A 13766-nucleotide genomic window follows, 5' to 3' on the forward strand; every position below is an offset into this window, starting at 1 on the left:
ATTATAACTATCACCTACGACTCTCACTCCAGTTATCATAACCATCACATACGACTCTCACTCCAGTTATCATAACCATCACCTACGACTCTCACTCCAGTTATCATGTCCATCACCTACGACTCTCACTCCAGTTATCATATCCATCACCTACGACTCTCACTCCAGTTATCATGTCCATCACCTACGACTCTCACTCCAGTTATCATAACCATCACCTACGACTCTCACTCCAGTTATCATGTCCATCACCTACGACTCTCACTCCAGTTATCATAACCATCACCTACGACTCTCACTCCAGTTATCATATCCATCACCTACGACTCTCACTCCAGTTATCATGTCCATCACCTACGACTCTCACTCCAGTTATTATAACCATCACCTACGACTCTCACTCCAGTTATCATAACCATCACCTACGACTCTCACTCCAGTTATCATAACCATCACCTACGACTCTCACTCCAGTTATCATGTCCATCACCTACGACTCTCACTCCAGTTATCATGTCCATCACCTACGACTCTCACTCCAGTTATCATGTCCATCACCTACGACTCTCACTCCAGTTATCATAACCATCACCTACGACTCTCACTCCAGTTATCATAACCATCACCTACGACTCTCACTCCAGTTATCATGTCCATCACCTACGACTCTCACTCCAGTTATCATAACCATCACCTACGACTCTCACTCCAGTTATCATGTCCATCACCTACGACTCTCACTTCAGTTATCATAACCATCACCTACGACTCTCACTCCAGTTATCATAACCATCACCTACGACTCTCACTCCAGTTATCATGTCCATCACCTACGACTCTCACTCCAGTTATCATAACCATCACCTACGACTCTCACTCCAGTTATCATGTCCATCACCTACGACTCTCACTCCAGTTATCATGTCCATCACCTACGACTCTCACTCCAGTTATCATGTCCATCACCTACGACTCTCACTCCAGTTATCATAACCATCACCTACGACTCTCACTCCAGTTATCATGTCCATCACCTACGACTCTCTCTCCAGTTATCATGTCCATCACCTACGACTCTCACTCCAGTTATCATGTCCATCACCTACGACTCTCACTCCAGTTATCATAACCATCACCTACGACTCTCACTCCAGTTATCATAACCATCACCTATGACTCTCACTCCAGTTATCATGTCCATCACCTACGACTCTCACTTCAGTTATCATAACCATCACCTACGACTCTCACTCCAGTTATCATAACCATCACCTACGACTCTCACTCCAGTTATCATGTCCATCACCTACGACTCTCACTCCAGTTATCATGTCCATCACCTACGACTCTCACTCCAGTTATCATGTCCATCACCTACGACTCTCAGTCCAGTTATCATGTCCATCACCTACGACTCTCACTCCAGTTATCATGTCCATCACCTACGACTCTCACTCCAGTTATTATGTCCATCACCTACGACTCTCACTCCAGTTATTATAACCATCACCTACGACTCTCACTCCAGTTATCATGTCCATCACCTACGACTCTCACTCCAGTTATTATAACCATCACCTACGACTCTCACTCCAGTTATCATGTCCATTTCCTACGACTCTCACTCCAGTTATTATAACCATCACCTACGACTCTCACTCCAGTTATCATAACCATCACCTACGACTCTCACTCCAGTTATCATAACCATCACCTACGACTCTCACTCCAGTTATCATGTCCATCACCTACGACTCTCACTCCAGTTATTATAACCATCACCTACGACTCTCACTCCAGTTATCATGTCCATCACCTACGACTCTCACTCCAGTTATTATAACCATCACCTACGACTCTCACTCCAGTTATCATATCCATCACCTACGACTCTCACTCCAGTTATCATGTCCATCACCTACGACTCTCACTCCAGTTATCATGTCCATCACCTACGAGTCTCACTCCAGTTATCATGTCCATCACCTACGACTCTCACTCCAGTTATCATGTCCATCACCTAAGACTCTCACTCCAGTTATCATGTCCATCACCTACGACTCTCACTCCAGTTATCATAACCATCACCTACGACTCTCACTCCAGTTATCATGTCCATCACCTACGACTCTCACTCCAGTTATCATGTCCATCACCTACGACTCTCACTCCAGTTATCATGTCCATCACCTAAGACTCTCACTCCAGTTATCATGTCCATCACCTACGACTCTAACTCCAGTTATAATATCCATCACCTACGACTCTCACTCCAGTTATTATATCCATCACCTACGACTCTCACTCCAGTTATCATGTCCATCACCTACGACTCTCACTCCAGTTATTATATCCATCACATACGACTCTCACTCCAGTTATCATGTCCATCACCTACGACTCTCACTCCAGTTATCATAACCATCACCTACGACTCTCACTCCAGTTATCATGTCCATCACCTACGACTCTCACTCCAGTTATCATAACCATCACCTACGACTCTCACTCCAGTTATCATATCCATCACCTACGACTCTCACTCCAGTTATCATGTCCATCACCTACGACTCTCACTCCAGTTATTATAACCATCACCTACGACTCTCACTCCAGTTATCATAACCATCACCTACGACTCTCACTCCAGTTATCATAACCATCACCTACGACTCTCACTCCAGTTATCATGTCCTTCACCTACGACTCTCACTCCAGTTATCATGTCCATCACCTACGACTCTCACTCCAGTTATCATGTCCATCACCTACGACTCTCACTCCAGTTATCATAACCATCACCTACGACTCTCACTCCAGTTATCATAACCATCACCTACGACTCTCACTCCAGTTATCATGTCCATCACCTACGACTCTCACTCCAGTTATCATAACCATCACCTACGACTCTCACTCCAGTTATCATGTCCATCACCTACGACTCTCACTTCAGTTATCATAACCATCACCTACGACTCTCACTCCAGTTATCATAACCATCACCTACGACTCTCACTCCAGTTATCATAACCATCACCTACGACTCTCACTCCAGTTATCATGTCCATCACCTACGACTCTCACTCCAGTTATCATGTCCATCACCTACGACTCTCACTCCAGTTATCATGTCCATCACCTACGACTGTCACTCCAGTTATCATAACCATCACCTACGACTCTCACTCCAGTTATCATGTCCATCACCTACGACTCTCACTCCAGTTATCATGTCCATCACCTACGACTCTCACTCCAGTTATCATGTCCATCACCTACGACTCTCACTCCAGTTATCATAACCATCACCTACGACTCTCACTCCAGTTATCATAACCATCACCTACGACTCTCACTCCAGTTATCATGTCCATCACCTACGACTCTCACTCCAGTTATCATGTCCATCACCTACGACTCTCACTCCAGTTATCATGTCCATCACCTACGACTCTCACTCCAGTTATCATAACCATCACCTACGACTCTCACTCCAGTTATCATAACCATCACCTACGACTCTCACTCCAGTTATCATGTCCATCACCTACGACTCTCACTCCAGTTATCATAACCATCACCTAGGACTCTCACTCCAGTTATCATGTCCATCACCTACGACTCTCACTCCAGTTATCATAACCATCACCTACGACTCTCACTCCAGTTATCATGTCCATCACCTACGACTCTCACTCCAGTTATAATATCCATCACCTACGACTCTTACTCCAGTTATTATATCCATCACCTACGACTCTCACTCCAGTTATCATGTCCATCACCTACGACTCTCACTCCAGTTATTATATCCATCACATACGACTCTCACTCCAGTTATCATGTCCATCACCTACGACTCTCACTCCAGTTATCATAACCATCACCTACGACTCTCACTCCAGTTATCATGTCCATCACCTACGACTCTCACTCCAGTTATCATAACCATCACCTACGACTCTCACTCCAGTTATCATATCCATCACCTACGACTCTCACTCCAGTTATCATGTCCATCACCTACGACTCTCACTCCAGTTATTATAACTATCACCTACGACTCTCACTCCAGTTATCATAACCATCACATACGACTCTCACTCCAGTTATCATAACCATCACCTATGACTCTCACTCCAGTTATCATGTCCATCACCTACGACTCTCACTCCAGTTATCATGTCCATCACCTACGACTCTCACTCCAGTTATCATGTCCATCACCTACGACTCTCACTCCAGTTATCATAACCATCACCTACGAATCTCACTCCAGTTATCATAACCATCACCTACGACTCTCACTCCAGTTATCATGTCCATCACCTACGACTCTCACTCCAGTTATCATAACCATCACCTACGACTCTCACTCCAGTTATCATGTCCATCACCTACGACTCTCACTTCAGTTATCATAACCATCACCTACGACTCTCACTCCAGTTATCATAACCATCACCTACGACTCTCACTCCAGTTATCATGTCCATCACCTACGACTCTCACTCCAGTTATCATAACCATCACCTACGACTCTCACTCCAGTTATCATGTCCATCACCTACGACTCTCACTCCAGTTATCATGTCCATCACCTACGACTCTCACTCCAGTTATCATGTCCATCACCTACGACTCTCACTCCAGTTATCATAACCATCACCTACGACTCTCACTCCAGTTATCATGTCCATCACCTACGACTCTCCAGTTATCATGTCCATCACCTACGACTCTCACTCCAGTTATCATGTCCATCACCTACGACTCTCACTCCAGTTATCATAACCATCACCTACGACTCTCACTCCAGTTATCATAACCATCACCTACGACTCTCACTCCAGTTATCATGTCCATCACCTACGACTCTCACTCCAGTTATCATAACCATCACCTACGACTCTCACTCCAGTTATCATAACCATCACCTACGACTCTCACTCCAGTTATCATGTCCATCACCTACGACTCTCACTCCAGTTATCATGTCCATCACCTACGACTCTCACTCCAGTTATCATGTCCATCACCTACGACTCTCAGTCCAGTTATCATGTCCATCACCTACGATTCTCACTCCAGTTATCATGTCCATCACCTACGACTCTCACTCCAGTTATCATAACCATCACATACGACTCTCACTCCAGTTATCATAACCATCACCTACGACTCTCACTCCAGTTATCATGTCCATCACCTACGACTCTCACTCCAGTTATCATAACCATCACCTACGACTCTCACTCCAGTTATCATGTCCATCACCTACGACTCTCACTCCAGTTATCATAACCATCACCTACGACTCTCACTCCAGTTATCATAACCATCACCTACGACTCTCACTCCAGTTATCATGTCCATCACCTACGACTCTCACTCCAGTTATCATATCCATCACCTACGACTCTCACTCCAGTTTTCATATCCATTACGACTCTCACTCCAGTTATCATGTCCATCACCTACGACTCTCACTCCAGTTATCATGTCCATCACCTACGACTCTCACTCCAGTTATCATGTCTATCACCTACGACTCTCACTCCAGTTATAATATCCATCACCTACGACTCTCACTCTATCGTAAGGGGTTCTTAAATGGAGATATCGCAGGTTGAAAGTAGACACACTTGTAGGATGGTAACTATATTGTCAGACTGAGATGAGGAATGGAGCCCAGCTGCCTAGCCTGTCTACGCCTGGATGGTCTGCCGCCGAGTGAGACCGGGACAGAGGGATGAGCCTGCACATGTGTATCCCGTGACGTCACACAAAGCCACAGGCCAACAAGGGGTCTCGTATCTAAAGCATATGGATGATACTACTATGCTATCCTATATCCTACAGGGAATACAGGGATCAGCAACTATGCTGACCGCTTGGTCATGTTACGTATGTCGTCCCGACATACACTACTATACTATAGGCTGAACAGGCAGGCGGATCTGGGCTGATTTTATACAATAACAAATTCATATATAACTTAGAACTAATGGATGGTACAACATGATTTTGACGTAATGGGTGTTAACGTAATCATTACAAACTATAAGAACAAATCATTATACAATATGGATGGAATTGATCGATCGATCTGTATTCATGCACTCTACGGATTCTGAGGAAGAATAAATATATACAAAGAAGTGTTTAACAGAAAGGCAGATTCGGTGCACTCAAATCTAGACTGTTAATTCTCAGAATACAGAGGGAACGTGAACACGAAAATTTCTGACAAACTGATCAGCTAATAAACACACAGTTGACAATTTCATTCATCTCGGACATCTAATTATACTGACTATGTACATTTAAACCCAATTCTGCGAGGGTTAGGTTTACATATGCAGAATGGTTATCATCTCTGGGAGGGTCGAATTCCTCTGCAATGGCTAACTCATGCCTTGACTGAGAGAGATCTGAAGGAGTATCTACACAAGATACAACTACAATCACTAGTGACTGTGGAATTACTAATTCGTCTGATAGGAGTACTCAACTCGACTGTTCGATACAGTAATTCTAGGCTCAATATAAAGTCACTAATGGGTGCTGGTGGCTTCACAGTAAGAATAAGATCTTCCTGGAGCAGGAATCGAATCACACCAAAACACAAGGGATCGGTTCTTTGGGCAGTTTTGACATCCTCGACAGTAAATGGAGGATCTGCAGTAACTACACTAACGTGTCGCGATAAAGCATCTGCGACTACATTCGACTTGCCAGGTAAATTTTCAAAAGTGGGATTGAACTCTTGGATAGTCAAGGTCCATCTGGCTAACCTTCCAGTAGGCTGTTTGTTCTGGAATAAAGGTAACAGTTCTTCCTTACTGGAGGAAAGAACAAACTCGGTGGAGTGGATGACTCCCCCCGGTTGAAAAAATTAACGCTATAACACGCAATATGAGCAAGGGAGAACGAATCTACTATCTCAAACTGCAAGCACAGGAGAAAAGAAATGAACACGGTGAACAATGCTGATATTCAATCTGAGTCGCACACAGTGACACGAGGGATCAGCTATAAAGAAACTACACTTACAAACGTTAACATATGAAAGTTACTCGAGAAATAACTTCTTACAATGCACTGATTACTATCAACTAGGATGGGATCACCATCTGAAACACAAGGGACAACAACAACACTCAAGCGAGCACACTAGCCACAGAAACGTCTTTCTGCAACGGCTTGTGGCATCAGCAAGAGATGGCATAACTCGTTGCAAGTAAAGTTCTTCTCAAAGCGTCCCCTGGGAAGGAACGAGTACTTGAACAAGTCGCCATCGCAAGGATAGTAGTCTCGGCACTATCCTGCGTGCACGATATTGTGGCTGGAGTCCAGACAGGAGTGACAGTATTACTAGTGCCTGACCGCTCGGCTACGTTAATAAGTAATTCACGGATCTATAGGAACTTAATCTGAACTTCACATTTCGCAGCACTTTAACAAATCTCAAATACAAGCTGTGAGAACAAACACATTGCTCAAGGGCTAGGTATTGTCTTTCAGTCAGTAAGGGAATGTTGGTACTGTAGACTGATTCATATTGACTTTGACTGGAATGATACACTAAGTGAACGTTCAAAAGTGACTGGGACATCTCAGTGAACTTACTGAAGAACATAAAGACAAGAAAAATGGAGAGAATGACACAGTAAGCTTAAATGGAAGAAAATGCTTAACTATTCTGCATAAGTAATTAAAAATTGACAAGTTACACAGTAAGCAAAGAACTCACACAAGAAAAATATGCAACTTAACAAACACTGAAAATCAAGAGAACTTGTACTTGGCTCAAATCTAATTTGCTCAACTTTTACTTTAAATTGAATAAATGGCACAGTGAGTTGTCTTTACTTTCAATGCAACAAGGAAATACACAATAAAATGATAAAATGGACTCAATAAACTTGTGCAAAAATTAAAACAAACACACAATTCACTGAAATAAAAATAAAATGACACAGAACAGAGCATAAGAAACTGCACTGTAATAAACTGTAGCAATATATCAAATAATTGCTAATCAAAAAAGTATTGCACAACACTGCATAAAATTTTCTGCAATAAAAACTTTAATAGCAACACAATATTTGCACAAGAATTATTGCAAAATGAGTCAATGTGCAATAATAAAAATTATAACACACAAGAAAAGAAATATATCAAGGAATGAACACTTTAACTCTTAACTGCACTTAAACAACACTTAACAAGCAAAAGAACAATTTACTTTAAAAGGAGAACTTAAAAATTGCACTTAAGAGTGAATTTGTTCAATAAAACATGAAAAATAATAGGTGCTAAAAATACATAACAAAAAGGAATACAACACTTACAGTGATGCAGAACACAAAACATCAACATAAACACAATACTAGAATTTTCTTGCAATGAAACTTGGTGTGAAAAATTTTGTAAAAGTGAGTTCTTGCTTTGACTTTAATAATGGCACTATTGTCTGTGGAAATAAGACAAATTAAACACTGGCTGAATAAAAGAATATGAACACAAGAATGTTCAACACACAGGGAACAAAACAAAAATACACAAATGCTAGGAAGAAAAAAAATAAAAGACAACACTGAGTTGTGATGCAGAATATGAGGTGAAAAATTACTGAATTAATTCACTGGAATACTGAGAACACAAGGTGATTCTGAAGTTTAAACACAAGTTCTATATTGCTCATATGTTGCACACACAACAAAGGAAACACTAAGTACTTACTTCAAGTGTATAAAAAGATACACAACACAACATATATAAAATAATAGCACGAAAATTAACACTGAATTAAGGAGATTAAAAGAAATTAATGCAATCAGTACATGATAAACACTGATCAAGAGTCACTGAATGTCACTAAGAGAAAAATCACTGGGAACACAAAAGAAATGTCTCAACACTCGCAAATGTCTCTAAAAAAAATATATTATCGCTGTAACACTTGAAGAATGAGATTGATGGATTGTTTATATCGTCTTGCTGCTGTCCTCTGCACAGATGATCGTAGAATTGCGCTTAAATCGGCGAAGACAACACACAGGAGGCTTTTAACGGTGGCGCGAAACACAATCTAGCTCTTGACCCCCTATGTGGTCCTTAAAATATGGTGCTACAACCCTTAGCAGTGCACCAAAACACTGATGAGGTAGGTGAGTTTGTAATGGCTGACTGTAGTTGGGTTTGTGGGTTAATGGCTGAACGAGGCGTCTGAGACCGGCAATGGTGAGACACGTGATCGTGAGTGGCTGGGCTTATGGTTGAACGTCGTAAGCCTCACTGAGAACACCCACACTGCCGCGAAGATAATTCTAAGCCGGCTGGCTTAAAATAAACCCACGAAATACTACAACACCACAAGGATGAAAAAAGAGCACTCAGAATGCTTGGAGCTTGAATCATCAGCGATGAAGACTACTCACGTGGCTTGCTTGAGTACTGGGGTAAGACACCGGGGTTAGTTGCTAGCTGGCTTATCTTAACCCTTCACACAGAATGGCTTGATAACTTCACACGATGAGCACAGCAGGGGTGGAAGCTGACTTGGCAGGCAAAATAATTGGATGGAGTACACTAGGCTGGACTGGACTCGGTTGTTCTGACTCCCCCACCACAGACTGGAAACTGGCTTATTTTGCAAACTCGGGTCAACCCCTCGGGAGTGATGCAAATAAGCAGATAAACACTAATACAAAGAGACTGACCAGTGAATAATGTAGAAGCTGGTAGAGTAGCTGGCTTGAGGTAGCTGACTTGAGGTAGCTGGCTGGGTGAATCTCGGTAGTCGGTAGGCCTACTGGTGACACGAAATGGCCGTCTTGCTGGTCGAAAATTTATCTCCAGAAATCGCTGTAATCGTCAGAATTACAGGCCCTCCGCTGGCATCATTTATCGTAAGGGGTTCTTAAATGGAGATATCGCAGGTTGAAAGTAGACACACTTGTAGGATGGTAACTATATTGTCAGACTGAGATGAGGAATGGAGCCCAGCTGCCGAGCCTGTCTACGCCTGGATGGTCTGCCGCCGAGTGAGACCGGGACAGAGGGATGAGCCTGCACATGTGTATCCCGTGACGTCACACAAAGCCACAGGCCTACAAGGGGTCTCGTATCTAAAGCATATGGATGATACTACTATGCTATCCTATATCCTACAGGGAATACAGGGATCAGCAACTATGCTGACAACTCCAGTTATTATATCCATCACCTACGACTCTCACTCCAGTTATCATGTCCATCACCTACGACTCTCACTCCAGTTATTATATCCATCACATACGACTCTCACTCCAGTTATCATGTCCATCACCTACGACTCTCACTCCAGTTATCATAACCATCACCTACGACTCTCACTCCAGTTATCATGTCCATCACCTACGACTCTCACACCAGTTATCATAACCATCACCTACGACTCTCACTCCAGTTATCATATCCATCACCTACGACTCTCACTCCAGTTATCATGTCCATCACCTACGACTCTCACTCCAGTTATTATAACCATCACCTACGACTCTCACTCCAGTTATCATAACCATCACCTACGACTCTCACTCCAGTTATCATAACCATCACCTACGACTCTCACTCCAGTTATCATGTCCATCACCTACGACTCTCACTCCAGTTATTATAACCATCACCTACGATTCTCACTCCAGTTATCATAACCATCACCTACGACTCTCACTCCAGTTATCATAACCATCACCTACGACTCTCACTCCAGTTATCATGTCCATCACCTACGACTCTCACTCCAGTTATCATGTCCATCACCTACGACTCTCACTACAGTTATCATGTCCATCACCTACGACTCTCACTCCAGTTATCATGTCCATCACCTACGACTCTCACTCCAGTTATTATAACCATCACCTACGACTCTCACTCCAGTTATCATAACCATCACCTACGACTCTCACTCCAGTAATCATAACCATCACCTACGACTCTCACTCCAGTTATCATAACCATCACCTACGACTCTCACTCCAGTTATCATGTCCATCACCTACGACTCTCACTCCAGTTATCATGTCCATCACCTACGACTCTCACTCCAGTTATCATATCCATCACCTACGACTCTCACTCCAGTTATTATATCCATCACCTACGACTCTCACTCCAGTTATCATGTCCATCACCTACGACTCTCACTCCAGTTATCATAACCATCACCTACGACTCTCACTCCAGTTATCATGTCCATCACCTACGACTCTCACTCCAGTTATCATAACCATCACCTACGACTCTCACTCCAGTTATTATATCCATCACCTACGACTCTCACTCCAGTTATCATGTCCATCACCTACGACTCTCACTCCAGTTATCATATCCATCATCTACGACTCTCACTCCAGTTATCATGTCCATCACCTACGACTCTCACTCCAGTTATCATGTCCATGACCTACGACTCTCACTCCAGTTATCATGTCCATCACCTACGACTCTCACTCCAGTTATCATGTCCATCACCTACGACTCTCACTCCAGTTATCATGTCCATCACCTACGACTCTCACTCCAGTTATCATAACCATCACCTACGACTCTCACTCCACTTATCATAACCATCACCTACGACTCTCACTCCAGTTATCATATCCATCACCTACGACTCTCACTCCAGTTATCATAACCATCATCTACGACTCTCACTCCAGTTATCATAACCATCACCTACGACTCTCACTCCAGTTATCATATCCATCACCTACGACTCTCACTCCAGTTATCATAACCATCACCTACGACTCTCACTCCAGTTATCACAACCATCACCTACGACTCTCACTCCAGTTATCATAACCATCACCTACGACTCTCACTCCAGTTATCATATCCATCACCTACGACTCTCACTCCAGTTATCATGTCCATCACCTACGACTCTCACTCCAGTTATCATGTCCATCACCTACGACTCTCACTCCAGTTATCATGTCCATCACCTACGACTCTCACTCCAGTTATCATGTCCATCACCTACGACTCTCACTCCAGTTATCATATCCATCACCTACGACTCTCACTCCAGTTATCATGTCCATCACCTACGACTCTCACTCCAGTCATCATGTCCATCACCTACGACTCTCACTCCAGTTATCATGTCCATCACCTACGACTCTCACTCCAGTTATCATATCCATCACCTACGACTCTCACTCCAGTTATCATAACCATCACCTACGACTCTCACTCCAGTTATCATAACCATCACCTACGACTCTCACTCCAGTTATCATGTCCATCACCTACGACTCTCACTCCAGTTATCATGTCCATCACCTACGACTCTCACTCCAGTTATCATGTCCATCACCTACGACTCTCACTCCAGTTATCATATCCATCACCTACGACTCTCACTCCAGTTATCATGTCCATCACCTACGACTCTCACTCCAGTTATCATGTCCATCACCTACGACTCTCACTCCAGTTATCATGTCCATCACCTACGACTCTCACTCCAGTTATCATATCCATCAACTACGACTCCCACTCCAGTTATCATGTCCATCACCTACGACTCTCACTCCAGTTATCATATCCATCACCTACGACTCTCACTCCGGTTATCATATCCATCACCTACGACTCTCACTCCAGCTGATGCATCTGCATTCCAGCTGTAACCATCTTACTCTAGCTGAGATCCCTCCATACCAGCTGTGGCCACCTCACTCCAGCTGAAGTCCCTCTGCACCAGCTGTGGCCACCTTACTCCAGCTGAGATCCCTCTGCACCAGCCGTGGCCCCCTCACTCCAGCTGAGAACCCTCTGCACCAGCTGTGGTCACCTTACTCCAGCTGAGATCCCCCTGCACCAGCTGTGGCCACCTTACTCCAGCTGAGACCCTTCTGCACCAGCTGTGGCCACCTCACCCAAGTTTTCTGAAGATATGCACTGCCATTGTTTAGTACAGTGAACGTCACTTGTACGTACACTGACGTTGCTTGCCTGTAGTACAGTGAACGTCACTTGTTCGTACACTGACGTTGCTTGCCTGTAGTACAGTGAATGTCACTTGTTCGTACACTGACGTTGCTTGCCTGTAGTACAGTGAACGTCACTTGTTCGTACACTGAAGTTGCTTGCCTGTAGTTCAGTGAACGTCACTTGTACGTACACTGGCGTTGCTTGCCTGTAGTACAGTGAACGTCACTTGTACGTACACTGACGTTGCTTGCCTGTAGTACAGTGAACGTCACTTGTTCGTACACTGACGTTGCTTGCCTGTAGTACAGTGATCGTCACTTGTACGTACACTGACGTTGCTTGCCTGTAGTACAGTGAACGTCACTTGTTCGTACACTGACGTTGCTTGCCTGTAGTACAGTGAACGTCACTTGTTCGTACACTGACGTTGCTTGCCTGTAGTACAGTGAACGTCACTTGTACGTACACTGACGTTGCTTGCCTGTAGTACAGTGAACGTCACTTGTTCGTACACTGACGTTGCTTGCCTGTAGTACAGTGAACGTCACTTGTTCGTACACTGACGTTGCTTGCCTGTAGTACAGTGAACGTCACTTGTACGTACACTGACGTTGCTTGCCTGTAGTACAGTGAACGTCACTTGTACGTACACTGACGTTGCTTGCCTGTAGTACAGTGAACGTCACTTGTTCGTACACTGACGTTGCTTGCCTGTAGTACAGTGAACGTCACTTGTACGTACACTGACGTTGCTTGCCTGTAGTACA

The sequence above is a fragment of the Cherax quadricarinatus genome, chromosome 29 (genome assembly GCF_038502225.1).
Source record: "Cherax quadricarinatus isolate ZL_2023a chromosome 29, ASM3850222v1, whole genome shotgun sequence".
NCBI classification, from domain to species: domain Eukaryota; kingdom Metazoa; phylum Arthropoda; class Malacostraca; order Decapoda; family Parastacidae; genus Cherax; species Cherax quadricarinatus.